Source organism: Choloepus didactylus, chromosome 17 (genome assembly GCF_015220235.1).
Source record: "Choloepus didactylus isolate mChoDid1 chromosome 17, mChoDid1.pri, whole genome shotgun sequence".
NCBI lineage: Eukaryota > Metazoa > Chordata > Mammalia > Pilosa > Megalonychidae > Choloepus > Choloepus didactylus.
In genome coordinates this window covers 51262646-51289040 of record NC_051323.1, presented here as the reverse complement: position 1 = coordinate 51289040, position 26395 = coordinate 51262646, and the positions used below count along the sequence as shown (strand labels likewise).

Here is a 26395-nt window from a genome sequence, read left to right as displayed (position 1 = left end):
TTTATATAAGATAGATCTTCACACTGACTTGTGACTGCTAGCAGTAGAAAGTGTCCTTCTTCTTAACAATTGATTTATTTCCCAAACTCTGCTTTATCTGATTTTTCTTCCTATGTAATTTATCTTTTTTGTTGTTATTGTAATAGTGGTTTCATTTCTATTTTATCTTGCAACAGATTATTGATTGTATATATGAAGACATTTATTTTATTTTACATCTTACTAGCTTAGTTTTATCAATAATACTCTGGGATTTTTCAGCTTTATTAGTATATCATCTGTGAATAAAGAGATTCACTTCTTATTTTCTCCAGTTCTTATCTTAGTAATTGTTTTATTTTATCAACTTTCATTGTTTCATATTAAAGAATAATTTTCATTGTCTTTATTAGGTAATAATGGGAATGGTGGGCATTCTTGACTTGTTTATGATTTTGGTAGAAATGTCTCTATTTTATCTATGAATAAACTTTTGGATTTTGGAATGAGGTATGCATATGTATCAGGGTAAGGCATTTCTATCAATTCCTATTTTCTTGAGGGTCTTTTCATCAGAAATGGAAGTTAAATTTTGTCAAAAGCATTTCTTAGATTCTAAGAATAGAATCATTTACATATTTTTCCAACTTTAATAAAATGGTATATTATAATAATTTCCTAATATTAAACTATCCTTGCATTCCTGAAATAAATTCCATTTGATCCTTGTGCATTACTATCTGTATGTAGTATTTGCTTCTGCTTTCTAATTTTCATTTTATTTTGTATCAATATTCATTAATGACATCAGTCAGGAGATGTTTTGTGTGGTTTTGTCAGGTTCAGATATTGATGTCATTCTTCATAAAAAACAAAGTTTTTGAAAACTTTTGGGTTTTTTGCTCTGAAACAATTCCCTGTGAAATCATCTAGATCTGGTGCTGATTGCAGAGTAATTTCTTGGTAAGATCATCTATTTTGTCTTTGGAAATTGTCCATTAATATTTTTATCTCTACTTTTGTCAATTTTGATAAACTCTATTTTCTTATGACATTATCTATTTCACCTAGTTTTAAAATATTTCAGATAAGATGCAAAGAAATTCTTTATGATAAATATTTTAAAGTTTGCTATTTAATGTTCATTTGTACTTGCCATTTTAATTTTGAATATTTGTGTTTTCTTCCAATGTTTTTGTGATTATGTTAGCTAGTCAGCTATTATTTTAATTTTTGTTCAATGAACCAGGACTTTAGTTATTTGTTGTTCTCTAATACCTTATTTTATCTTTTTTAACATTTTTAATATTATTCTTTCCTTATATGCTCTTTTGATTTTCCTTGTTCTTTTCTAGCTTCTAACATTTGGGAATTTACTTCATTTATATTCATTCTTTCCCTTTTACTGAGAAAAGTGTTTAGGCTATTGATTTCTGATTATAACTATTAATAAATATTTCTGATATGCAATGATTTTATTATCACTAATTTTTGAAAGTTTATAATTTCAGAATTTTTTCCCTATCATGTAAGTTATTAAACATATTTTTACTATTTATTTGTTTTGAGACTTCCATGACAAAGGATTTTCTTTTTTGTTTTTTAATTTGCTATTAGTTTCTAGTTTGCTTGTGTTATGCTCAGAGCTTATTATATGTAGCATTTCTATTTAAGGAACTTATTCATATTTCCTCTGTAACTGAATAAGTTAACATTTTTATGAAATGAGCATGTGTGCTTAAGATATTATATACATATATGTATATTCATGAGGATATATATCCATATGCACAATATCTTATTTTTGTCTACCTGATATGTATGTTAATATCCCCTATTATTATGATGATTCTATTTCTTCTTGCACTGTCTATAGTTTCTGTTCTATAAAATCAAGCTGTGCTGTTTGCTGCAACAACATTCTTGATCAGTTGTATCTGTGTTATGAATTGTAGCTTTTAGTTTCCTCTCACATTTAATATATCATGGCCTGAATTCTACTTTTTTTGATATCAAGATTGCAGCTTCTGCTTTTATGTTGTTTCTATTTCCTGGAGTACCATTGTCTGTTCCTTTATTTTTAGGCTCTCTGAGTTGCATTATTTTAAACATGTGTCTTTATATACATATAAGCTATAAGCCAACTTGGTATTTTTTCAATAGATGTTAGGTGTATTGATATGACTATGTGTTTGGTCTCAGTGCTGTCATATTTATTTATGTTGTAAATAATATGTACATAATATTTACTGTGTGTCTTTTTCTCTACATAATATGTTTTATTGATCCTTTCTTCCTTTTGACATTTAGGAATGTTTGTATTTGCATTTTCTTCCTAGTGATTTTGCTTATTTTATGCCTTTTTAATGTTCTAGTTTGTGTTTTTTCCTTATTACCTTTTACTATCTGCACTGTCAGTTTAAAATGGTATCATTTAACTACCACTTGTCAGGTATACAACAATAAAATTATTCTATCTTCCTTTCTCCTTTCTCTTATATTTAAAGTTGCATTATTTCTACTTTCCATATTATTATTCCACCTTTTTTGTGATTTCTTTGGTCTCCACTTTTGTAGGTGTGTTTTTTTTTTCTGCTTTCAGTTTAAACTGCAAATTAAGTATATTAAAGGATCATCCCCCAAAATGCACTTTTTTCTCCCAAAGTGGATACTTTTCTGTGATTGCAACCTCAGTTTTCACACACATTCAAGTCTCTTTCCTACCATCAATTTTCTGATCCATCAGTTCCTTTCTTTAATAATTTTGCAACTTAGGATGGACTTTGTTTTTGGAAGAGACTCTGTCTCTCTGGGAATAATTTTACCTCTTCCTTAGACCTCTGCTATACTCTCCTCTCTTCTATATAGCCTAGTCAGATTTCACACTCTCCAGAAAGGCTTGTAGCAGTAAATCTAAAGATAACTCTGTTAAAACTATTGCTATATATATGTACATATACATATACATATACATATACATATATATATTCCAATACTTTCAACTGAAAGACCATAATGGATAGAATTTACTATACTCACATCTTTTCTTATGGGCATTTAATTTTTCCAATATTTTCCTCTTCAACTTTGTTACCACAAAAATACTATAATGTACAATCTCTTAATATATATGTGTGAGGTCTTCTATGATAGCTGCAAAGAAGTAAAGTTTCTGGGCCATGAACTATGACTATTTTAAAATGTAATGCCTATTATTAATTTGCCAACAAAAATGACTATATAAATTCACATCACACAAACCACAAAAATGTTTCTTGCTTCCCCTTACTCTGGCCCACACTTGCTATCAAACTGGGTTCCTGTCTTGAGCAATAGAAAAGAAATACCTATTTTTTGTATTACATTATCTTAATTACAAGTAATATTATTGGTTTATCATATGTTTATTGGCTGTATTTTTTTCTCTGTGAATTCCTTGTTCATACACCCATTTTGCTATTATGTTGTTTTTTCTTATTGATTTATGGAGGCTCTTTATATAATATTGACACTAATCCCTTATGTTACATATTGAACATACTCTGATATATATATATGTGTGTGTTTGCATGCATATATACTTTTTTAATCTACTTTCCCCCCTTTTTTTACATTTTTTATTGTGAAATATAATATATATACAAAACAGTGATACCTTTCACAGTACAATTAAACAAGCAGTTAGAGAACAAATTTCAAAGAATGTTATGGTTTACAATTCCACCATTTCCATTATTTCCTTCTAGCTATTCTAATACCCTAAATATATATATTTATATAAAATTCAGTATTCGTAATCCTTTGTTAAATCTTATCTTGTCTTCTGCTACCCCTTCCTCTCGTTTAATCACTTTCTTGATCTTCAGGGATGTTTAGTGATGTCTAGGGATGTCAGTGACTACCCTAACTTGTTCATATTGAAAAGGTGTATCGACATTATGAGGAAGGGGTATGCACCTCGCTGATGTTCTTGGAGAGGCTGTTGCCTCTGGGTTTTGGTACTTATCTGGCATAGGAACACTCTGGGGGATTTAAGTTTCCGAAAAGTACACTTAGTTATAATCTACTTTTTGATTTTAAAAAACAATTGTCTTTTGTGTTGCATAAGCCTTAAAACTATGATATAGCTATATTTATTCATTCCTTCCTTAATGACTTTTGTATTATAATTAAAAAGCCCTTCCCCAGATAATAAAAAATATATTTACAGCCTCCCCCTCCCCAGCCCCAAGGATCTGGGGGAAGGTGCGGATGTGTTGGACATCCTCACGTGGACTGGTGTTGATGTTGTCACAAACATTGGGACTGGCGGTTTGATGTGCTGAGCCCTCGAGCATGGGACTTGCCCTTATGAAGCTCGTTACTGCAAAGGAGAGTCTAAACTTGCATGTAATGGTGCCTAAGAGTCTCCCCCTGAGTACCTCTTTGTTGCTCAGATGTGGCCCTCTCTCTCTCTAACTGAGCCATCTCGACAGGTGAACTCGCTGCCCTCCCCACTACGTGGGACCCGACTCCCAGGGGTGTAAATTTCCCTGGCAACGCAGAATATGACTCCCAGGGATGAATGTGGACCTGGCATCGTGGCACTGAGAGTATCTTCTTGACCAAAAGGGGGATGCAAAATGAGACAAAATAGTTTCAGTGGCTGAGAGATTTCAAATGGAGTCGAGAGGTCACTCTGGTGGACATTCTTATGCACTATATAGATAACACCTCTTAGGTTTTAATGTATTGGAATAGCTAGAAGTAAATACCTGAAGCTACCAAACTCCAACCCAGCAGTCTGGACTCCTGAAGACAATTATATAATAATGTAGATTACAAGGGGTGACAGTGTGATTGTGAAGACCTTGTGGATCACACCCCCTTTATCTAGTGTATGGATGAGTAGAAAAATGGGGATAAAAACTAAAGGACAAATGGGGTGGGATGGGGGGATGATTGGGGTGTTCTTTTTTCACTTTTATTTTTTATTCTTGTTCTGGTTCTTTCTGATGTAAGGAAAATGTTCAGAGATAGATTGTGGTGATGAACGCATAACTATGCTATCTCCCTGGCAACGTAGAATATGACTCCCGGGGAGGAATGTAGACCCGGCATCGTGGGACGGAGAACATCTTCTTTACCAAAAGGGGAATGTGAAAGGAAATGAAATAAGCTTCAGTGGCAGAGAGATTCCAAAAGGAGCCGAGAGGTCACTCTGGTGGGCACTCTTATGCACACTTTAGACAACCCTTTTTAGGTTCTAAAGAATTGGGGTAGCTGGTGGTGGATACCTGAAACTATCAAACTACAACCCAGAACCCATGAATCTCGAAGACAGTTGTATAAAAATGTAGCTTATGAGGGGTGACAATGGGATTGGGAAAGCCATAAGGACCACACTCCACTTTGTCTAGTTTATGGATGGATGAGTAGAAAAATAGGGGAAGGAAACAAACAGACAAAGGTACCCAGTGTTCTTTTTTAATTCAATTGCTCTTTTTCACTCTAATTATTATTCTTGTTATTTTTGTGTGTGTGCTAATGAAGGTGTCAGGGATTGATTTAGGTGATGAATGTACAACTATGTAATGGTACTGTGAACAATCGAAAGTACGATTTGTTTTGTATGACTGCATGGTATGTGAATATATCTCAATAAAATGAAGATTAAAAAAAAAAGGGGCAGGAGCAGGTTTGAACTCAAAAAAAAAAAAAAAAAAAAAGAGGAAAGGGTAAGAAGGCTGACATTTCTGGAGCCTTGAACCTTCTGGGCATTCAGGATCCCCTTAAGCTCTATGTTGGGTTCTCAGAACATTCAAAGACATCTATGTTACTCATATCTATACGTTGTTTTGATTGTTTCATCTTTACTTAACAATGTTCTTAAATTCTCAATACTAATGCAGGTATTTTAAACAAAGCATTAGGAAGCACATGTTTTGAGTTGCACAGATCAATTGCCTTTCTAACTTACATGCAAACAGAACAGAGTTGTGAATATTTTTCTAAAGGCTTGAACAAATACTGGGACTGGAATTTCAGTGTACTTGTGGAAACAGATGTTCACCAAAAGTATATTAATTCCATCGAAATAGTGTGCATCATACCCATTGATTTCATGCACCTGGCATAAGCATTCACAGGATATTTTATCATTATTACGGGCTTTAATAAAGTTTATGTGGAATTTGCTATGGAACACGTTAGCATTTATAGCATGGGATGGTAGGGGCAGAAATAGGTAACTGGGATGTCAGGAGGTTAAGTCAAAGAAGAATAAAACAAAAACTAACCCAAAAAGCTTGAAGCATAGTGGGTGCTCATGGGCAAGGTCAGCGGATGGAGGAAGCAACAGAGCTTCTGTGAGGCACTCTCAGATTTAATATTATCACTGGAGTTTTCATACAAAGAAAAAGAAATAAAGAAAGGTGATTTATCTGCCAGGACCTGAAACTGGCTCCTTTAATTTCCTATTATTGTCTCTCCTCAGGTAACTCAGTCTGCCTAACGTAGGATACAGAATAACAGAGAGGAATATGCAGGAAGAAAACCATGTCCAGCTCTTCATTAAGAGTTTCTAAAGGTCAAATAATGGCAGGGAGAGTTCTGACATTTTTGAAAATCAGTATATAGAAGACACTCAAAGAAAAAGCCACTTAGCCTTGGTTAAACAGAAAAATGTAGAGAACAGTGGCTGTACTTGGAATGTCATCATTGTGTTTTCTGAGTGCATCTACCTGATATAGTCCTTCTTCTCTCCCTCCTCTTCTTCCTTCCTTCTTTCCTTCCTTCTTTTCTTCCTTCCTCCCATCCTATCCATACTTTTTAATTTTCTTTTATAATTTCCTCTCTGCTGATTTAAATAAAATATAAAATACTTTACTTAAAATATAAAATATAAAAATACTGCAGTAGGAATTCTGGACTCTGGTTCAAACTATGGGTACACACCTTATCCAGAACTCCCCCACCCCAACACATGCACACACACACACACACACACACACACACACACACACACACACTGTGTTTATTAGGGCATTAGGCCAGCTGCAGGGGAGTGAGTTGAATGAGAAAATAAACTTTGAGCATGTCCTTTAACCAAATGCCCAGCACAGTATTCCTAGTACTGAATGTTTTAATTAGCTATTTTACCCCTCTGCAAGCACAGAATAAAAATGGAGATCATATTTTTTAGATGTTGTTAGCACTGCTTGGCATTTTCCTAATATAGCTATAATGGTCCTGGCTTTTTATCAACTTTCCAGTAGACTGTGCAAATCATTCTATCCTGCTTACTGTAGTTTGGAAACAGCACCTCCTACCCCCTGCAAGTTTTACTGAGCAATCAGCAATTTGCGGAGAAGAATAAAGACGATGTCATATTTCCCAGACTATCATGTAGTCAAACTCCTATTAAATAAATTCACCTTTATGTTCAGTCTTTGAAGAACAGTAATGAGGTTGCTATTTTCAGTTCTCAGAGAGCAATCAGTAGCAATAGGCAAAAATGCCTCCTATGAAGAATTAATTATCATTTCTGTTAACTTGGGGACCCAAGTTGGTGAGAAGCTGGTGAGAAATTGCCTTGCAGGCTGAAATGTCATCTCCCAAAGTCAGCCTATTGAAATTCAATTTCAAGAGCATTGTTTTTCCTTATTTCTGCCTTAATCTTTTTTGAAATGGAAAAGAAATGCCTCAAAAATTAAAATAGCTGATCACTGATAGTACTGCCTACAAATTAAGAAGCTTTTTTTACTCTTCTTTAATATTAACCATCCATCTTTTCCATCCTTTCCTGAATGAATGGGTAACAAGAGATTTTTTGTCTTGAGAGTCCTCCGTGAACCCAAAATCTCAGTTTTCAGACCAAATGAATCACAGTGAAAGACATCCTTTTCTTTATTTTCAGGAGAGATTTAGTATTATTTCTGTCCTCAGTAAACAGAAGAATGAATGGAGCATAGATCGAAATTTGAGTCTGACAGGTACAAAGTAATGCATTAGAGGAGAACTCTGAATTGCACATTCAGAATAGGAGGAAAAGAACAGCTATTTTCACAAGATGAGTGAGATACCAGGGACAAGTTTGCTTAATCACTGACAAAAGGCCAGTAATTAATACCTGCAGGGAAATAGAACAAACTTACCATAATATACAATCAATGTTTCCCTGAAGAATATGTGTTTGAAGAGAAGGGGGAGAACTAGGATTTAGTGTCTTCAAGGACTCTCTCATACAACATCTCATTTGTACTTCAGAGAACTCTTTGAAAAACATTATTTGCATTTCACAAATTAAGTTTTAGAAAGATTAAGACCTGACCCCAAAAGCACATATCCAGAAGGTGCAGGACTGAGATTTGTTTGGCTCTGAACCCTTTGCTCTGCCTACTAAAGGACACTGCCTCAAACTTAGAAACAGCTAAGTATATAGACAAAAAGATGTTTAAATATTGCTATAGAAGTTCTTTAAGCACAGAATTATAATCTTTTATTAAGCTGAGTAATCATTAAATATATATTTCTCAGGAGTACTATATTCCTGGGATAGAACAATAACATTTAAACAAAATACAGATTTTAAGGAACCCATAGTATAGAAGGAAAGATAGACAGTAAGCAAGTAATTATTTGTGTGATGAATGTTTTGAGAGATTTCTGAATTCTATAGAATTACATAATGACAAATCTATCTTTACTTATAGGCTTTCTAGCAGAGGAAAAGGAAAGTGAGATTAGTAAATCACCACTAGGAATAGGTGAAGAACTCAGAAAATGGTGATCAAATCTATTAGATGAGAGTCTTGAGTTAGAAAGTGAGAGAAAACTCACTTCAAACTCGCTTAAGATATAAAAGGAATTCATTGACTAATGGTGAACATTTTATTCTTGTTCCAGGCATGGCTTGATTAGGTGCCCAAAAGATGTCACAAAGATATATCTCTGAGCTCTATTTCTTCTGTGTTAGTTCCTTTCTGTCCCAGACATCTTAAGGTTTATGCCATTATCTCACACACTGAAGATGATAAAGAGAGTTTGCAAAAATTACGTATGTAGAATGTAGCAAAGGATGATTGAAACAAACTTCCACAGCAAATTTTCACCGTCTACGATTATTGTTTCTTAGATCACTAGAACACACATAATCAATCACAATGTTTGGAGATGGAAATTATTGATTGCCTCTGCCTATCAGCTAAAAGTAAGGATGAGATAGATACAGAGACAATTAATCTTCACCTACCACTAGAAAGTTAATGGATGCTGAGTGAAAACAAAATATCTTCATAGCAGAATTAATAAATATTCAAATTAACATTTCAAACTAATTAAGTTACTAGTATTTATAGAACAACTCATAGGTAAGGCATTATGCTCAGGCCTTATTCATACAGAGTCAAGATATGTTCTTAGCATCAAAGATTTTACATTCTAATAAAGTAGCTGTGACAATATGTAAACAAATCAGAACAGGAGTAAGGCAGGAATAATCAGATATGAACATGACCATGTACAGTGCCATTTTTACTTCTACTCCTGGAACTCATCCAAAAGCAATAAGCAAAGAGAACATACAAAAAGTAAACCTCAATTTCCAGTAGACTTTGGAAGCATAAGTAATCTGCAGATTCTAAACTATGTATAATGGTTGTGCAAAGCAGCAATGAACAGGTAGAGACCACATAGGGGAAATAAAGAGAAGAGCATAGCAGGAAGGCCCAGACATAGCATCACAGAAAAAAACATAAAATTTTACTTCCTGAATGCATTGGTTTTCTCTTGCTATATAACAAATTACCACAATTTAATGGGCTCAACCAAACACTCATTTATGATCTCACAATTTCCATGGGTCATGAGTCTGGGCAGAGCTTATCGGAGTCTTCTGCTCAGGGGACCACAAGTTATAATCAAAGTGCTGGACAGGCTGCCTTGTCATCTGGAGGCTCTGGAGAAGCAATCTGCCTTCCAGCTCATTCAGGTTGTTCATGGAATCCATTTTCTTGTGACTGTGTGATTGAAGGCCCTAATTTTTTGCTGGCAGCCAGCTAGAGGCCACTCTCAGTTCCTAGCAGCCACCCACACTTCCTTACCACGTGGGTTTCTCAACAAGGCTGCTTCCATTCATCAAGCAAGCTAGGTAAATCTCTTTCTGGTGTGCTAACACAGAGTTTTATGTAATATAACACAAGAAAGGGAGTGATATCTTAAGACCTTTTCTGTATTCTACTGGCTAGAAGCAAGCTATAGATCCTATCCACATTCAAAGGAAAGAGAATAAACTGAGGAGGAAGGAAATTATTAGAGATCATTTTTGGAGTCACCTTAGGGTCTGTTTGCCATGCTGAAGTACCTCAGCATCACACCTTGAAGTGACCCTATACACTTCATTTGCAATCACAAGTATGAGAACTGGTTATACAAAACACACTAAACCTTTATGGTCCAGAGAAACAGATGACATAAATATGAAAAAAGGATTTTGCAAAGAAGACTGTGAGAATGCATTTAGTTCCCACAGCACAAAAAGGAAAGCTTATAATTTGTGAAAGTTTCATAGCCTACAAGACTATCTTAGCAGCCTGCCTCAACAAGAGAAAATTATGCAAATAGCTCTTCAAGAAAATATTATCAAAGTTGAGTGTTAAAAGCATTATTTATTGAATATCCATGCATGCTCATATTTTCCAACCTTTTCCTGCAGTTGGGTTGGGGCCATGCAACTAATTCTGGCCATTGGGATGTGAGTAGAATTGACATATGTTATTCCAGGTTAAGGCAGTGTTTTTGTTTGGTAAAGCTGCCAGAATGCAATATAACAGAAATGGACCGACTTTTAACAATGGGGATTTACCAGCCTTCAAATTTACAGTTCTAGGGTGGTGAAAACTCCCAATTAAGGCATCAACAGGATGATACCTTCTCTGAAGACTGGGTTACCAGTGAGCTTGGTCTTCTCTGTCAGATAGTGAGGCACTCGGTGGGGTCTGCTGGTCCTGCCCTCCTGGGTTTCATTGCTTCAGCTTCTGGCTTCTGTCTGTGGCTTTTTCTCTAAGCTTCTCTGGGGTGTTTCTGTGAGCTTCTCTTAATCTCATCTCTTAGCTTCTGTATGTGTTTTATCCTCTTTCAAAGCACTCTAGTAAGAGGATTAAGACCCATCTTGAATGAAGTGGGCCACATCTCAACTGAAAAAACCTAATCCAAAGGTCCTATCCACATTAGGGCTACATTCACAAGAATGGGTTAAAAGAACATGACCTTTTCTGGGGTACATACAACTTCAAACTACCAAGGTAATAACAAGACAGCATGTCTTTTTAAGTAACATATTTTGAGAGAAGGAACCCTCCATCTTTGAGTACCTATAGCCATAACAAAGGAAAATAATGGAAAGGAAGAACTCAATTATTAGAGGTCTTATTTCTGTAGAGAAATAAGAAAATAATTGAAGCAATGCAGCAAAACAAATATTTGAAGATATAATTAAATAAAACTTTTTGAAATTAAAGGGTAAAGTGTACACAAGGAAAATTGACTCAGTCTGACCAAAACTGAAACATGTCACAATGTAGTTATTGAATTTCAAAGAAAAAGGAATAATATTTGGGCAGGCAGTCAAAATATCAAGACAATCATATGGGAGAAAAAGAGGCCAGTCTCATTTGTTCACAGCAACTTTCTGTACTAAAACCATATCTTCAATTAAAAAAAGGCATGACCAAAGGATTTTATATTCTGCCAAAATTTTCTTCATGTACGAAGGTTAAAGTTAAATAGCTTTGGACAGTCAAGAAAGAAAAATATGCTCCCATGATTCCTTCTTGAAGAACATACTACCAGACATACTTTAGCCAATCAAGAGATTCCTGGGGAATTATAGGACTAGAGGAAGCACTCGATATATTTAACAGTAGAATGAATGGAAAAAAATCATGGATTAAAGCAACATAACAGAATTGTTTTTTTAAACCTCCTATGAGAACATAACAGAATGAAAATGTGTCTTTCAAGCTAGAAATGATACAACTTGCAAAAATTGGAAAGAAACTTCAGAAAGGTTTAGGTGATTATATTTGCTGACTGTCTCATGTATAATATGTGGGAAGAAAATATATCATCTAAAAACAGACTCCTAATTGAAGAATCAAATAACAAATACATGAAAGGATATTTTATGATACAAGGGCAATACAATATAATGCTATAAAATAAAATTTGGCAGTGATGGAAGTGGGTTTCATGTACCAATTAAAAGAAAAATTATTCAGCTTGTGTCACAAAGCGAAATTCAAGTTTATACTGTAAACTAGAAACCAACCTATACTAAAGTACAGAAGGGTAGAAAATAAAAGGATGGACAAAGTTGTAACAGGTAAATGCAAACCCCTGAAGATTGGGAAAGTGATTACACTAGAGGAAGGGGTAGCAACAGACAAGATGGAATTTAACAAAGGATTATGAATACTGAATCTCTATATAATTTTCTTCTTCTTAGTTGCTAGGGTATTAGAATAGCTACAAGGAAAGAATTGAAATGGTGGAATTATAACCAGTACAATCCTTTGAAATTTAGCTATAGCTACTTGTTAAATTGTAATTTGAAAGTTATCACCATTTTGTATATATGTTATATTTCCCAATAAGGAAATAACTGAAACTACGGTACTATAACTCATAACGTTTTTGGAAATTTCCTATATAACTACTTGTTAAATCATACTTTGAAAGATATTACCTTTTTGTATATATGTTATATTTCACAATAAGGAAATAACTGAAATTGTGGAACTGTAACCCATAACATTCTCATAGGAGGTTTAAAAAAAAAAATTAAAAAGCCATTTCTCCCTGAATTAGTTTATAGTTTTCACATGAGTCCAACAAGAAGTCAACACTTTCCTGTTTGTTTTTTGTTTTGTTTTGTTTTGTTTTTGTTTTTGTTTTTAACTAACCAAGATGCTTCTAAAGGTAAAGTGGAAAAATAATAGATATATCCAGGAAAATTATGCATTTAGAAACCTAGGTTATGAAAAACAGCATATTAAATCAGTGAAGAAAGATAGATAGGTGAATAAATTGATGTATTATTGAAGAAATGATGTTAGGACAACTGGGTATCCAAATAGGTATGTCAGATTTAGATCTTCCATCCTTCACCTGAATACATTTCTAATGGATAAAAGATATATAAATAAAAAATGAAACCATAAAACAAGACCATGAAAGAATACATTCCTAATCTTGACCAGGAATAATATTTCTAATTTTGATTAAATATTCAGGAACCATTAAAATAGATACATTAAAGTAATAAAAAACAAAACAAAACCCCTGCATGGTTTAATATAAACAAGCAAAAGAAAACCAAACATTATAAAAATAACATAAGGAAAGCCAAATATAATTTGGCATAATAAAGTTTCAAATTATACTACGTACAAAATGATAATTTTCCCTAAAAAGATAAACATTCTGGGAAACTTTAAGAAAAAAAATCCCAATAGTAAAATATTAAGCAAAGAACATGAATACAGAATTCATAAAAAGAGGAAACACAAAAAGATCTTAAAAATAACTCCGGAAGGAACTACATTTCCATCCTTCCAGTTACTCAAGCCAGAAAATTTGGGAGACATAATTTAGTTTTTTTATTTCCTTTACACCACATCCAACCCTTCAGGGAGTCTTATCTGTTATACATTCAAAATGTATCCAGTACCTAACAACCCTGTTCCACCACCACCATCCTGGACCAAGCTGTCAGCATCATCCATAGGTCTCTGCATTGGCCTTCTCACAGGCCTCTTACTTCCACCCTTGTCCTGTATGGTCTAATCTTAAAAGCAACCAGAGAGAGAGGATGGAGAAGATGGCGGCATAGAGAGGTGTGGAAGTTAGTTATTTCCCCCAGAGCAACTAATAAAAAGCAGGAACAACTAGTAAAAGATCTGGAATAACTGCTGGGAGACGATCGTGACTGTCCACACATCGTGCAACAATCTGGATTGGGAGAAATGCCTGAGACTGCAGCATAAAATCTGTAAGTAAAAACTGCGGACCCAAGCCGAGATCCCCTCCCTCACAACAGCCTGAACTGAAAAGCCTCACTCTGATAGAGAGCAGCACTCTCTGAACAAGCAAATATACCACAGCCCAGCTCCACCTGGGGTTTTAATTAACAAATGTTAACTGCTGAATACAAACCATGAATCTCCAAAAAGCAGAGGCTTTTGGTGATGACCGACCTTGGAGAGTCAGGGGATGTATGTGTCTTGGGACAGGGAGCCCAAAGGATCAGGTGCTATCTCTGGCTGACAGGTAAATCTGGGGGCCGTAGACTGACCCTGAAAGGGGGCTTTCTGTCCCATTTTCTCTCTCTCAACCTGGACGGCTCAGTGGAAAAAGCCTCAGCCATTTTCAGCTTGCAGTGCTCTGCAGTAGAGAAAGCCTCAGCCATTTTAAACTCACAGTACTCTGACCCAGACAATGGTGGAGATAGCAGAGTCAGAGAAACAATCTATTTATATGCAAATTACCTCTCTCTAGGGGGGAAATCTTCCCTAAGAGGAAGAAGGTGGTGCCAAACTCTACTACCCATCTTCCATTCAGAACCAGATCCCAGAGCCTGGGGGAAAACAGCCCCAGGCCACACCTCCTTACATCAGTCTGGAGTGACAGGCTGACAAGCGCCACCTGCTGAGCAGAAAAGCACAGGGTGTGTCAATCTTCTAAGACACACCATCAGGGAAACTGGATACTGAATATTTCTTCCCTCTGGGACCTGAGCTGGTTCTTGTCTGGGAAAACCTGATTGGGAGGCCAATGAGGCCAGATGTCTAGAAAACAGAAAACTACAACCTATACTAAGAAAAACAAAGTTATGGCCCAGTCAAAGGAACAAACTTACAATTCAACTGAGATACAGGAATTTAAACAACTAATGCTAAATCAATTCAAAAAGTTTAGGGAAGATATGGCAAAAGAGATAAAGGCTATAAAGAAAACACTGGGCATACATAAGGCAGAAATCGAAAGTTCGAAAAAACAACTGGCAGAATCTATGGGAATGAAAGGCACAACACAAGAGACAAAAGACACAATGAAAACATACAACAGCAGATCTTAAGAGGCAGAAGAAAACACTCAGGAACTGGAGAACAAGGCACCTGAAAGCTTACACACAGAAGAACAGATAGAGAAAAGAATGGAAAAATATGAGCAACATCTCCAGGAACTTAAGGACAAAACGAAATGCAGGAATGTATGCATTATTGGTGTTCCAGAAGGAAAAGAGAAGGGAAAAGGGGCAGAAGCAATAATAGAGGAAATAATCAATGAAAATTTCCCATCCCTTATGAAAGACATAAAATTACAGATCCAAGAAGCGCAGCGTACTCCAAACAGAATAGATCTGAATAGGCCTATGCCAAGACACTTAATAATCAGATTATCAAACATCAAAGACAAAGAGAAAATCCTGAAAGCAGCAAGAGAAAAGCGATCCATCACATACAAAGGAAGTTTGATAAGACTATGTGCGGATTTCTCAGCAGAACCATGGAGGCAAGAAGGAAGTGGGGTGATATATTTCAGATACTGAAAGAGAAAACCACCAACCAAGAATCCTATATCCAGCAAAACTGTCCTTCAAATATGAGGAGAGTTCAAAATATTCTCTGACAAACAGACAATGACAGTTTATGAACAAGATACCTACTCTACAGGAAATACTAAAGGGAGCGCTACAGACAGATAAGAAAAGACAGGAGTGAGAGGTTTGGAACACAATTTGGGGTGATGGTAGCACAGCAATGTAAGTACACTGAAGAAAGATAATTATGAATATGGTTGAAAGAGGAAGGTTAGGAGCAAGTGGGACACCAGAAGAAAAGAGGAAAGATAAAGACTGGGACGTATAACTCAGTGAAACCTAGAGGTTCAACAATTGTGATTAAAATGTACAAATATGTTTTTACATGAGGGAGAACAAATGAATGTCAACCTTGCCAGCTGTTAAAAATAGGGAAGTATTGGGGGGAAAATGCAATCAATGTAAACTAGAGACTATAATTAACGGAAAAAAATACCAGAAGAATTAGTTTAAAACTTATGTCAGATCATGTCACTTTTTTGCTCAAATTCTTCAGTGGCTTCTTCCCCTCTCTGATGCTTCTCAAGCCTCACTGGCCCCGCCTTACTCCTCCAAAATGCCAGATGTTCTCCCACGGCAAGAATTTTGCCTCAATTATTCCCTCTGCATGGGACTCTCTTCCCCCGGTTATCTGCTTGGCCCACTCCCTCATCTTCTTCAAGTGTTTGCCCAAATGTCCTTCTGTCAGGGAAGCTTATCCTGGTTGTCACAGCCTTCCACTTTACTCTGTTTTATATTTCTTCATAGCAATTATTATCATATAACATACTACATTATTTACTATGCAGTGATTTTTTTCCAGGTCAATTTACTTCTATATTCCCATTATCTAGAATAATGCTGGCACACAATAGGCTCTATAAGCAAATAAATGTCTGTTCAATAAATAAATTTAATTTCACTTCTAATTAGAGAAAGTTAAATTGAAATTCCAATGAGATACCATTTTTCACTTAACAGATTGGCAAAAACCAGAAGTTGGTAATGTAGTCTGTGGAAATAGTTTCATAAATTGTTGCAAATTGTTACAAACCATATGGGGGGAAATTTGGTAATGTCTGTGAAAAACATTTGCATATGTACTTTGATGTAACAAAGTAGTATTTGCACATGGGAAAAATGACGCATGTTCAGGTTATTCATTATTGTGTTGTTAAAATAAAAGACTAGAAAAAGTAATGCATAAATTAATAAAGAACTGATTGAAGAAATTATGATATATTTTAATAAATGGCATACTATACAATTGAATAAAATAATGAGTAATTTTGGGTGTACTGATTTGGAAAGCTTTCAAAAATATATTGTTAAATTTAAAAGGCAAAATACAGAGCAGTATGTACAGTATTCTAGCCTTTGTGCTTTAAGAGAAAATAAGCAAATATATATTCATATTAGTTTATAGACACATAAGGAACTCTGGAAAGATACAGAAGAAGTTACCTGGTGCTTATATGATGAAAGGAGTGGGAACTGGAAGGATAGGGGATAAAGGTGAAAAGGAGATATTTCATATTTTGTTTTTGCCTTTTGCATATTTTTGATAAAGATTACCTACTTAAAACATTAAGGAAAGTGAATTTAAAAATATTACAAGGCAGTATATAACATAAACCATAAAAGATTCCCGATAATGCAAAAGTAAAAGGATTAACTTTTCAGTCACATTCTTGTGGGTAATATAAGGATACCAGTTTCCCTCAGAACTTAGAAATTTGTTAAACTTTTGAGCACAGAAAATAGATTGTAGAATTGATATGTAAATGGATGAAGTCAGCCATATAGAAAAAAACACCTACCTAAGTAATTATTTCTTGGAAATGGGTAGGCCTACTCAAGAGAAGAGGATGCAGTATCTACCAAAATGGTACTGCATCAGCATGTTTAAATTGTGACAAGGCAACGTTATTAATAAATTAAAAGGAAAAGGATATCCACTGAAGGTAGATCATCAATCAGAAACATGGAAATATGAGTCAGAAAGAAGCTAGCAGTTCATGCCTCTGTGTTCTGTGGTAGGGGTATCTTGATGTTGGTCATTAGCATTATGGTCTGCTTAGGGACCTACCAACTGGGGAAGATGGATGTAACAAGCTATTAAAGCTTGATACCAAACCCATTGAAATCGGCTTATTCCATTGCCCTACTCTGATTATAAACAGCATTCTAATTATAACCAGATGCAGTTTTCTGAGAGTGAATAAAACGAGCATACCCTTTTGAACATTCCATTCTACTTGATGATATTTTTCAAGGGAAATTAGTAAATGTAAATTCTATTCAAGAGATTTTGCTTAATGTGAGTCAGAGTTACTATTTTAGGTATGTTGACAAATGCTACAAGCCTATAAAACTGAAGGCTAGGTTTGGAATTGATATCATGTCTCCAAGGTATTGCCAGAAAGTATTGTTTGGTTGACCAACCAGTGACATTCTTTGATGTCCCTTTGTATTATTATGCTCCTCAGACTATAATTATAAGCTTTTAAAATGCTGTTGGAATGAAAATGTGAAAAAAAATGTTATTTGATTTCCTAGGATAATGAGCCATCAAGGTTTATAATATAAAAACAGAACAGAACAAAAAGATTATCTCCTGTTCCAAAAATATAGCTCAATCATGAAATATACTGTTAATGAGCTACTAAGTAGCATATCCCTTATATAAAAGCTGGAAAAATATTGAATCCCCCCCCTTCTTAATTGCTATGCTAATAAAAATTGATCCAAGAGACTCTATGTCTCTTTGTATTAATGACCACTCAAGTAAAGAGAATATTACATTAGAAGAAGCTAATACCTCCCACAGAGTATCACATTTTTCAAAGTATGGCTATGGTGACTAATGGGTGTCTTTTAAGTATGGAAATTAAGGAGGTGGAAAAATTACAAGAACAAAGTTCTAAAAGCTCCTTGTCCCCATTTACCCAAACAATATTCTTTCAGGATTTTTACTTCATTTCTGTTAAACTATTTCAGCTTAAACTATTCCAGTGAGGGAAGTTTTTCCTTTTTCCTCGTATGAGGAATTTTTCAGTGAATCAAGCATTTATTGAATACTGAAAATGGATTTAGAGTAAGAATCCAGGAGATTTTTATTCTCCTTCCTGCTGTGTTCCTTAAAGCTTCTTGACCTTCTGAGTCATTTGATCTCTCCTTCCTACCAAACCAAGATCTACTGACTATTGAATATCACATGCTTTCTTTCTTTCCATCATTCTAATGCTATTTGCTTACCTACAATTGCAGACAAAAGATGCTAAGTTACATAAATATGTTAGGAATTAAATGAAATAATGGTTCCAGGGAGTGCTCCTTTTTTTATTTTCTGTGTCAGGTACAAATAATACCATATATAATATTCAAAATGGCCCTGTCTTATACCCATATTTCAGAGGAGAAAAACAGCAATCACATAAGTCAATTCAGATCACATACTTAGCAAGAGGTAAAGTCATGTTTACAAGGCAAACTTGTTAGAACTCATGGCACAATGTCTCCAAGGGGTGAACCAAAATAACCTGGCTGGCTTTAGTTTTCCCCACTGGATGTCCACACATAACCCCTTTCCAGTCTTTCCAAGATAGGTGTTCTGAGGATAAACCCTGGATTTCTAAAAGGCAAGCATTGTCCGTGCATTGGATTCTGCTGGCTCCTCTCTCCACAGAGTTGGCTGGGTGCTCTGAAATCTTCTGACCTACAATAGAACTGGAAACCAACCCTGATATCTTAGCTTGGGTTGCCCAGAAAACAGACACTGAAACAGAAATTAGTGTGCAGGAGGCTTATTAAATAAGGGCATGCTCTCAGTGACAACACCTGTGAGAGAAGAGATGAACTAAAAAGGATTAGGCAGAAGGAGAAGTTGAATTGAGATACAATGGCAACAGAAGCCTCAGTCCATTCCAAAGCAAACTCTGGAGTTTAGATAGCCCATCAGAATTGTTCAAACTTGAGGGCATCGGATGAGTTTTGTACTCCCACATCAACAGTCATTAGATATGAGCTACTGAGAAGAAGGCATAAAACTCAGCAAGGCAATTCCTGGGGAGGAACGCATCTGCAAGTTATCAAAAGCCACCACACCTGGTGGCTGGGGAAATGGGGGGCCTCTGTCCTAAAAGGGGGAATCTGGATGGCACACCAGAGCATTCACCACACCTGATCTCCCTTCTGTCCTCTATTGAGGTAGCCTGGGTTTCTGCTTACATTTTGTCTATCTCTTTGCCCAGAGCCATAGGTCAGCTTGAGTCCCTCACCTCCTTAATTGATTCATGTCCTACAGTTCAGTGATGTCTTTTTTGGAAGGAAATGCATCAGGATCTATGGCCGTATGCTTATGGTGCTCATATGCAGTGGATTTCCCAGAGTAGTTCTCCTGATCCAAATATATTAAGGAGTGTACTCATTCATTATGGAATCTCCAGAGATAACTGCTCCCAAGGAACTATTTTTGTACTGCAAATTAGACTTTGTTTGCATCTTCTTTGCCTGTATGAAAAGTTCTTCTCCCTACATGCCATTATATTTTATCAGCTTTGCACTGCTATATGATCTAAGCCAACAGGATGACTTATACCACTGGCAACTCTAGCCAAAGGGAACTGGCTTCTTGCTAGCCCATTCCTATTTTCATTGCATAAACTGTCAACATAGAGCTGTCTGTCTCCTCTTTATTGAGCATTGGCCCAATCCTCATTTCCATTAACTTAGTGGATTTAAACTTTGATTTTTGACTTGTAAATCATCTCTGCTCTTTCTGAGACTTATGTTCATTTTGCATGGTATGAGGAAGAATCTCCAGAATTTTGTGGTGCTGAGCCTGTACAATTTGAAAACTTTATTACTATTTATTACCACTTAGTTTAATATTTTTCAAATGGAAAAAAAAGTTTTCTTAACACAGACTTCAAGGAAGCAAAATTATACAAAGTTCACCTTGACTGGTAAACCACAGGCTTAAAAACACCAGCAATATAGCAATACTCATGAAAGATAGTCACAGCTGACAAGTTGGGGCAGGATTCAATTAGTAAATTTTTCTATTTTATTCTAGTTTCATTCTATTTCCTAGAACTTCTCCCCTTCACACATTGCATTACTATTTGGCCATTTTGCCTTGAAAACTCTAATATACCTCTTTTAAACCTAAAATTCAGCAGAATATTTCATGCACAAGTACTGATATTTTAGAGAATGGTTTAATTTGCTGGGGGTTATTATCACTGATGGGCAAGTTGCAGGGAAAGTGGGGCTGATTAAGGAGGATAAAATAGATGATTCATGAACTGTAAATAGCTGTGAAGATTGTGGCCATAAGGCATAGCAGAAGGGTTGAGGCATTGTTTTTAAACATATTTTTGGCTTTAGTAATTAGATCTTTTGAGTAGAAAATTGCTGGGGAGGAGAGCCAGATTGTAGGGCCTTAAGGACAAAACCAATGGAGGGAAAATGGCAACAGCTGGCAGAGATCTCTTAAATGTGAACTCTCTTTTCTAATATTAAAAGAAATTATTAGAGGCAAAGAGCAGAGAAAGATGTGTTGAAGTGGGGGACAGAGACAAGGGAAAATACAAGGGCTTACCATGCAATCATATAAAAAAAAGGAGGTAAAGTCAACTTTTGAGGCTGTAAGATGAATGGAAAAAGGCTGTGGGAATAAGAAAAATGGGCAGATTGTATTTATTTTTCAAAATGGAAACTCAATTTCATGCATTGTTCAAATACATAAAAACAACATTATAAGAAAATGTATTTAAACCCAGTAACTCTCAGTGAATTAAAAGAAACCTAAGTCTTGTGGTCCTAAAATGTGTATCATCTGAGAATTAATCTTTCTGTATGAATCCTGTAAGTGCTCCTGCTGTCCCTGATTCCTTCCATTTCTTCTCCCAGTGTTGTAGCCTTCCTCTAGTCTTTAGTAACACTTTTTCATGACTGGCACTTTTCTAGTAGTAGGTGATCAGGATCTTCCTTTTTCATGAGAAAATCCTCCCTATCACATTTTCAGAGTTTTCCAACTGACAGTTAGTACCTGGACTATAATTTAAAATGTGGTGATCTGCTCATGGGACTTCTGAAGGTACAAAATAACTGATGGGTTCCACACCTCATTTTCTTCAAGGTTAGTGATACCTTGCCAGAATTCTTACAAATCTACATGACTTAAGCAAAAGTCAATCACTTCAAACACACTGCAGCAAAGTTGGGGCCGGAGCTGAGAACGATCCACAAAGTAGAGTGGGCCCCCCTGCAAGAAACAACATCAACTAGTGTATTCTATACTTACAGGGATAAGAACTGTTTCGTTTTGGTAGAAAATAACACTCTAGTGGAGTCGGGAGATCTTTGTCCTGGCCCCAAATGTAATACAATTCGCTGTGTGGTCTTGTGAAAATCACTTAATAACCTTTGGCTTTTCATCTGAGAATTGAGAAGCAGGTTTTCTGTGATTAAAGATAGGTACTGGTGTTCTCTGATTCAAGAGAGGTCAAATATGGCAATGATTCAGGGTAATTAACATTAAGCTTAATCAGTAAGGACTAAGGGAACTAATTAAGTTTTCAGGTTTGCTCCCTTTTAAAAAAAAATTACATGGGACTAGATATAAGCGCATCTGAAAAGTCAAACAGAAGGTGATGTTTTGTATATTGTGATAATTATGCACAACTGGATCCTCCATTAATTGAAAATAAAAACAAGTACATGCTTATATTATGTGGAATAACAGAAAATATTTACTCCCTTATGTATAAACCCCAGAGGTCTATCTCTCAGAGGTAATCACTGTTAATCAGCCCTTAAATATGAATATGCAGACATTTCATGCAAATATAAGCATGTATATGAATATTCAAGCTATTTAAAAAGAAATACAAATGACTGCATACTATAAACATAATTACCGATCTACCTCATTCTAATAATTAGTTTCATAGTATGTCATTGCATGGCTATTTCTTAATTTATATAACTAACCCACTATTAATGGGCATTGAGATTGTCTCCATCAGTGATATCAAAATATGTACTAGAATTGGGCACAGACCTATTAGATTTCAGAGCAATTAAAAAAATTGTAGTCCGCCCTTATAATACATTGATGCATAGAGACTGTTCATTAATTTTCATTGCTCCAGATTTGTTGCTATTTTAAACAATGCTGCAATGAATATTTTCAAGTATATGTCTTGGCACAGTTGTTTGTCTGCAGACAGACTTAATGATCAAATAGCATGGGCATTTACCTTTTTAAAAATCATTTTAAATGAGCACAATTTATATAAAATAATATGCACAGAATTTTAATTGTAGGTAACAACCACCCCAGTCAAGATATAGACTGTTTCTTCATGTCCCTTCACAGTCAGCACCCCCAACCACTCATTCAAATCAATTTGATTTAAATTACCATATATTTGTTTTTCCTAATTTAGAAATTTATGTAAATGGGAACATACAGAATATACTGTTTTGTGCTTGGGTTCTTTTACTCAACATGATGTCTTGAGATTCATTCATATTTTTGTTTATATCAGCAGTTTGTTCATTTTTATTGTATGAATATTCCACAATTCTTTATCCATAAATACATCCTGTGCTCAGGACCAGACACTGTTCACCCGGCAAGATAAAGCACAAACATTCCTTCTCCTATTTTTCCGAGCACACGTAAATATTCACTGGAGGCACTCTGATCCTGGTGGGCATGTTTATGACATCCAGGTCACAGCCCGGTGGTATGTCTGTCTCTGGCGGGGAGGAAGTGGGGTTCCTCCACTATGGAACACGTGCACGCACGCGCGCACACAGAGAGACGAGAGAGAGAGAGAGAGAGAGAGAGAGAGAGAGAGAGAGAGAGAGAGAGAGAGAGAGAGAGAGAGAGAGAGAGAGAGAGAGAGAGAGACGGGTGTGGCATGTAGAACATCCCCCTGCATCAGCCAAAATTTGAGAATCACTAGTTATGGGGACTGATGCCCACTAGTGAAGCTGACTTTTTCTGTCTCTTCTCTATGTGAGTAAAAGCTGTTCCATCCAGGTCTGCGTGAATTGTGTTTCTGATGCCACCCCTGTGTTGCTGTGGGTTGACATGTCTTTAGGGTCTCCTTCTAACCCACAATATGCCTTTTTTATTATTGCATTGTTAGTGTTCTTTTTATAATCTGAATACAAATTCTTTATCAGTCATATGTGTTGTGAATATTATCAGTCTGATGCTTGTTTTTTTCCTTAATAATGTCTTTTGAAGAGCAGATTTTTTTCTTAATTTTGATGAAGTCCAATCTTGCCTGACTTTTCATAAACATATTGCATTTACTAAATATTACTAATTAAATATTATTATAAATAGAAATTTTGTTATCCAACTGACTGTTCATAGGATATAGAAGCAAAGTTGATTTTTATTGACCTTATAGCCTTTGCCATTGTTAAATTTACTTATTTAATATATGGGAAGTCTTCCATTAGCATAATAAAAATATAGCAAATAAAGGAAACAAAAAGGCAGATCAATATCTGTATGTCATTACAAACATTCAAAATTTATGCACATATTCTGGTAGATATTCAAAAGAGTCTAGATCACATATAAATAATTTTTTCCAGGAATGCAAGGACAATTTATAATTTTGGAAATGTGCTACATGTTTATACAATTAACTTATGAATAAGAAATTTTAATCATCTCATTAGATTTTCCCCAAATGTCTAATCAAATCACAATCCTTATGAGAGATGAGAGAAATGCTTAGCAATATTTCAATGCAAAGCATTAAAAGCATTATTATTAAATTCATCTTCTATAGACATGTCACCATGGCTTACAGGTGCTAACATTTTTTTTAGAGAGAGAGAGAGGGTAGACAGGATAAAAGAGGTGTTTGGCGTGAAGAGAAGTTCACTGTGGCTGGCTGTAACTCCAATTTAATAAAACTTTTTGCTATTTGAATTAAGGAAAGGGACTTCTCATCTGGGGGCCTCGTCCTGGTGATGGGAATAGCAATGTCTCCAAGAGGCAACGCAAGTTCTCAAGTGACATTATGGGGAAGCTACAGTATGTGTAGGTGGCAAAATTAATGAAAAGACACAGAATACTTTCAACTGAAGGGACAATCACCAAATGCAGAGAATGGATTCTTGGGGAACAAAATGTGAGCTCAAGAAGAGGGTCAATGAAAAAATACAGTTTTATGAACATTTAACAAAAGAGGAGTTTGGCAGTTTGGTAAAAGATGGCTCCAATAAATGACAGCTCTGCCCACATGACTGTGGTGAGAAGTAATATCTGAGACTTCTTATTAAAAGTTACAGTTCCAATACAATTTAGTTTATGTGCTTGGCAAGATAGCCAGGACTCTTAAAATGTGAAGAAAGGAACATTGAATACCATCCAAAAACTTCAATTCAATATATATAAAAAAATTACTTGATCTATGAAGAAAATGGAATAATAACAAGTTAAATTTTTATATTTGGCATCTGTTCTTCTTACAAGTAGTAACTTTAAAGAAAACACTTCTTTGATAAGTATAACGCATCACAGCAAAGCAGATATAGTCCTTTAAAACTGACTTTAAGATTTGGGACAATGGAAAGGTTTTGGTAATGGACAACATTGTGAATGTAATTAAGCGCACTGAATTATATATTTGAATGTGGTTAAAGGGGAAATTTTGCATTGTATATATGTTACTAGAATAAAATTTTTTAAAAAAGTCCATGGAACTGCACAACACAGTGAACCCTAAGTTAAATCATGGATTATAGTTAATAATGCAATTATAAAAATGTGCTTTCATCAGTTATAACAAATGTACCACACCAATGCAAGGTATTAATAATAAGATGGTTTATGGGAATCCTGTAGTTTATGCATGATTATTCTATAAGCCTACTACTTCTGTAATAAAATAAAATTTAAAAAAATGAATTTAGGGATCCAGAAAGGATTTTCAGTTTTAAAAAGACATAGTAAAATACTGGTGTTTTCCTTTCCAGAATATGCCCACCTTTACCTCTTGGCCTGAGAAGTTTTAGGATTCTCACACCAATTAGCTCCTGCATGTCTCTACTGGTTTATGTGGACTATGTGTTATAAAAAACAAATGCCCTGGATCCTTTCAAAAAACAGCTGAAAACTATATGCATTGCCAATCATGTTTGTTATTTTTGTGGATTGCCTAACTTTCTCTATCTCCCAGGATATTTAGAACTAGTTTTATATTCCTTCATTTCAAAGATTATCCTACAACTGCATTCATATAATAATCTCTCCAATACTCTACAAGCGCATTTCTCTTCTTCTATTATCTCTATCCTACCCATTAGCATTTCCTGAATTTTGTGTATTCTCTGGAAACACATTCACACTGAAGCATACATTTCCCTTAATATCCCATATCAGAAAATCATGGCGCTCTGCGCATAACTGGCATGTCATAAAGGTTTTTGACTGAAGGGCTGGCTCTCCAAGCTGGCTGTGCTTCCTGGGTAGTGCTAAATGGAGTAGAAGCATGGACAGTAACCTGATATTATGAAACCATTTTTCTAAGGAAGACTGTTGTCCTGTAAGAATTATACATGTTACACCTGAGCTGGCTAAATCATGCCTTTGAAAGAGGTTTTCTTGGCGAGATCTTGTTTTTCTTTCTGTTTTTGTTATTGCTGGAAGTGAGAGGTGATGAAGAGGAAGGTATATGTATTGGAAGAAAATTTTGAGAACCTATCATTTCTCTTGGGTACATCCCTTAGGCTTATAATTCTCCCCTAAAGAAA

The 26395-nt window shown here is 35.3% G+C and overlaps 1 long non-coding RNA gene across 1 annotated transcript in view; it reads right to left on the bottom strand.

The window, feature by feature from the left end:
* Nucleotides 1-26395, bottom strand: part of LOC119512476 — a 79283-nt gene that overhangs the window by 6411 nt on the left and 46477 nt on the right. The gene's annotated exons all lie outside the window — the stretch shown is intronic.